This window comes from Mustela lutreola, chromosome 5 (genome assembly GCF_030435805.1).
Source record: "Mustela lutreola isolate mMusLut2 chromosome 5, mMusLut2.pri, whole genome shotgun sequence".
NCBI classification, from domain to species: domain Eukaryota; kingdom Metazoa; phylum Chordata; class Mammalia; order Carnivora; family Mustelidae; genus Mustela; species Mustela lutreola.
The window spans coordinates 92,249,025-92,253,651 of record NC_081294.1 but is presented as its reverse complement, the minus strand read 5'-3'; the positions used below and the strand labels follow the sequence as shown (position 1 = coordinate 92,253,651).

The following is a 4,627-nucleotide window of genomic DNA, read 5'->3' as shown; positions in this document are numbered from 1 at the left end:
AGTTAAAACTACATGAACAGTTAAAAGAAAACATACAGAAAAAACTTCATGACATTGGACTTGGCAAAGACTACTTGAATATGACACCAAAAGCACAACAAACAAAAGCCACAGTACACAAATGGGACTACATCAAAGTAAAAACCTTGTATATCAAAGGACACAATGAACAGAGTGAAAGACAAACTATGGATTGGGAGAAAATATTTGCATATCATACATCTGATAAAAGGTTGATATCCAGAATATATAAATAACTCCTACAACTCAACAATAACAAAATCTAATAATCTAATTTAAAAATGGGGAAAGGAGGTAAGATGGTGGGAGAGTAGGGTGACCCTATGCTTGCCCCCTTCCTTGAACACAACTAAATAAATATCAAATCATTCTACACATCCAAGAAGTCAATCGTAAGTCTTAGGGAACAAAGCTACACATCTACAAATTTAAAAAAAGAGAGAGAGAGAGAGAGAAAAGAAAAAAAAAAAAAAACAAAACCCCAACCCATGGGAGGTAGGAACTGCAGAGAATTCCTGGGGAAAAAAAAAAAAGCCATGGGCGCTGTTTCAGGAAGGGAGCCCTGCTTATGGAGGGAGTGGCAAGAGAGAAGGAAAAGAGAAAGAGCAGGGGCTGGGGACAAAGAAACGATGAAAACACACACAGGAGACTAAACTAAAAAGCTCTGCCCCAAATCCTTTGACGGGTAAGAGGAGAGGGTTATAATACCACGCATTTTCTACAAACAGCAAAGTGCACATTGCACAGTTTCAGTGGTCTGCAACATTGCCACATTCCCGCCTAGGAGCCGAGGATGCTCAGGTGGGAGAGCAGAGCTGAACCCCAGCAGCAGGCAGCCTGTGGATCCCCAGGGTCCCTCAGGGAGAAGCAGTTCTCCTATTTGGAGTGCATTTAGTGGAGGTGATACAGCCTCTCCAAGGGCAAAGGTCCTGTAGGTACCACCAAACAATCTCGCTCACCAGTATAGGAATGGATGCTGGCAAGCACAGCAAACCCTGGCACAGGCTGTGTGCTGTGATTTACCATAAACTCTGAACTGTTGGATGGTCACATGGCTGTCTTCTGCAACAAGCTGGCACCAACAACAGTGCAGGGAAACCCTTCTTGGAGGATCAGTGTGGGTCTGCAACACAAGGGTCTGTGAAGCAATGAGCTTTGAAACAGCCTCACCTGAAATAAAACAAAGGAATGCTGTGCCGATGGAAGGTGGACAGTTCAGACACAGTGTGAAGGCATGATTCTGACAGAAACCAAAGACACAGGCCAGGTCACTATTAGTGTGTCTGGAGGGCTTACTGAAGAGAAGAGCCATGCATTTCTCGCCTGGGACACAAGAGAACAAGGCCCAACCATTTTCTCTCCTCTCTCACCAGCTTTCTCCACCTCAGGAAATTAAACAGGGTCACCAAGTGGAGAATGGAGCCACTATATCTTTATTTATTTATTTATTTATTTTTTTGGATACAGAAAGAATTTTTTTATTTTAATTTATATTTTTTAATTTTTAATTTTTTTCCTTCTCTTTCTACCTTTTTTCTATCAAGCTTTTCATAACAGGCAGACCAAAATATACCTAGAATCTAGCTTCTTGTATTTTTTATCTTATTTTTAAATTTTTTTCATCAATTTTAAAATTTCATTTTATTTTGCCTTTTTTCTCTTCCCCAAAATGACAAGATGGAGAAATTCACCCCAAAAGAAGAACAGGAAGAAATGACAGCCAGAGATAAATACAGAGATAAGTAAGATGTCTGAATTAGAATTTAAAACAATTATAAGGACACTAGCTGAGGAGTGCCTGGGTGGCTCAGTCAGTTAAATGTCTGCCTTTGGCTCAGGTTGTGATCTCAGGGTCCTGGAATTGAGCCCCACATTGGGCTCTCTGCTCCCCAGGGAGCCGCCTTCTCCCTTTTCCTCTGTGCCCATGCTCTCTCTATCCCTCTCTCTCAAATAAATAAATAAAATCTTAAAAAAAAAAAAAGAGGGGGATACTAGCTGGGTTTGAAAAAAGTATAGAAGACACTGAGACCCTCTTACTGCAGAGGTAAAAGATCTAAAATCTAGCTAGGCCAAAATTAATAATACTATTACTAAGATGCCAAATAGAGGCTCTAAAACTGAGGATAAGCAAGACAGAAGAGATAGTCAGTGACAGAGAGGATAAAATTATGGAAAATAATGAAACTGAAGAGGAAAGAAGGTAATGGGCCATTAAAGTAGACTTAGGGAACTCAGCAACTTATTAAAATGGAATAACATTTGTATCATAGGAGTCCCAGAAAATGAAGAGATAAAAGGGAGCAGAAGGTATGTTCAAACAAATTATACCTGAAAACTTCCCAATCTGGAGAATGACACAGATGCCAAAATCAAAGAAGCACAGAGAATTCCCATTCAATTCACCAAAAGCCAGCCATCACCAAGGCATATCATAGTCAAATTCACAAAATACAAAAATGAGGAAAGAATCCTGAAAGCTGCAAGGGAAAAAATCCTTAACCTCCAAGGGAAGGTAGATCAGGTTCAGAGCAGATCTTTCCACAGAAATATGGCAAGCCAGAAGAAAGTGGTAGGAAATATTCAAGGTGCTGAATGGGAAATATATGCAGCCAAGAATTCTTTCTCCAGCAAGGCTGTCATTCAGAATACAAGGAGAGATAAAGACTTTACCAGACAAACAAAAACTAAAGGATTTTGTAACCACTAAACCAGCCCAGCAAGAAATAATAAAGGGGAGTCGACCGGCTGCTGAGAGGAACGCTTCACTGGGGCAGTCTCCGCATATCATGGAAATATAGACGCTGCTGCCTCTGATTGGCCTTGGTCCTCACAGCTCCAAAAAGAAACAGGACCTCGATAAGGTCTATGAGCTGAAGTCCAAAGCTCGACAGATTATGAACCAGTTTGGCCCCTCAGCCTTAATCAACCTCTGCAATTTCTCATCCATAAAACCGGAACCAGCCAGCACCCCTCCACAAGGCTCCATGGCCAATAGCACCATGATACCAGGCACTCCTGGGACAGGAGGGCGTCTCAGCCCTGAAAACAATCAGGTATTGACCAAGAAGAAATTACAAGACTTAGTAAGAGAAGTGAATCCTAATGAGCAATTGGATAAAGATGTGGAAGAGATGCTGCTGCAGATTGCTAATGATTTTATCAAGAGGGTGGTGAAGGCAGCCTGACAGCTCGCTCGGTATCGCAAGTCCAGCACCCCGGAGGTGAAGGATGTCCAGCTGCATCTAGAATGCCAGTGGAACATGTGGATCCCAGGATTTGGCTCTGAAGAAATCTGACCCTACAAAAAGGCTTGCACCACAGAGGCCCACAAACAGCGAATGGCATTGATCCGGAAAACAACCAAGAAATATCACATGGGAAGGTCAGGGAATGGACAACAATGTATTTGGAGATACTTGAGCTGAGACCTCAGCCATCTCATCTTTGGATTTTTTTTTTAATGCTTTACAGAGAAGCACATAGTTTTTATTAACAGTGCAGCAATATCTATAATGACTGAGAGGATCTGCCAAAAGAATAAAGCCTCCTCCCCCAACTTCCGGTCCATTTTCCCTGCCGTCTCAAAGAGGAACGATGTACCTTCCAGAGAAGATTTTATTTGTGGTTTATTATATAAGTGATTGAATATGGGACAAAGCATTATGGTCTTTTTTGGTGAGACAGTATTAGCAGGATTTGTAGAGGTTTGTGTTTCCTTCTCCCTTCCCCCTCTCCCTGTACTTTATAATGTCAGTGTTTATATGAATATGCCTTTCATTTGCTTTTCCAGAATAAAGAAGTTATTAATTGAAAAAAAAAAAAGAAAAGAAATAATAAAGGGGACTTTCTGAGTGGGGGATAAGAAACCAAAAGCAATAAAGACTAGAAAGGACAAGAGAATACCACCAGAAACACCAACTCTCCAGGTAACACAATGACTCTAAATTCGTATCTTTTAATAATCATTCTGAATGTAAATTGGCTACATACTCCAATCAAAAGACATAGGGTATCAAAATTGAGGAAAAAAACAACTCAAGATCCATTGATATTCTGCCTATAAGAGACTCATTTTAGACCTAAAGACACCTGCAGATTGAAAGGTAAGAGGGTGAAGAATTATCTATCATGGTAAAGGATGTCAAAAGAAAGCCAGAGTAGCCCTACTTGTATCAGACAAACTAGATTTTAAAACAGACCATAACAAGAGTTGAAGAAGGGGATTACATCATAATTAGGGGATCTATACATCAAGAAGATTTAACAATTGTAAATATTTATGCCCCCAACTTGGGAGCACCCAAATATATAAGCCACTTAATCATAAACATAAAGAAACTCATTGATAATAATACAATAATACTAGGGGACTTTAACACCCCACTTACAGCAATGGACAGATCATCTAAACAGAAAATCAACAAGGGAACAATGACTTTGAATGACACACAGGACCATACGGACTTAACAGATAAATTCAGAACTTTTCATCCTCAAGCAGCAGAATACACATTCTTTTCAAGTGCACATAGAACATTCTCCAGAAAAGATCACATACTGGGTCACAAATTGGCCCTCAACAAATACAAAATGATCAAGATCATAC

General features: G+C 40.2%; 1 pseudogene; it reads left to right on the top strand.

Annotated features, from left to right (window-relative positions):
* Window positions 1–2,766: 2,766 nt before the first annotated feature.
* Window positions 2,767–3,805, top strand: LOC131831388 (transcription initiation factor TFIID subunit 12-like; annotated as a pseudogene).
* Window positions 3,806–4,627: the final 822 nt, after the last annotated feature.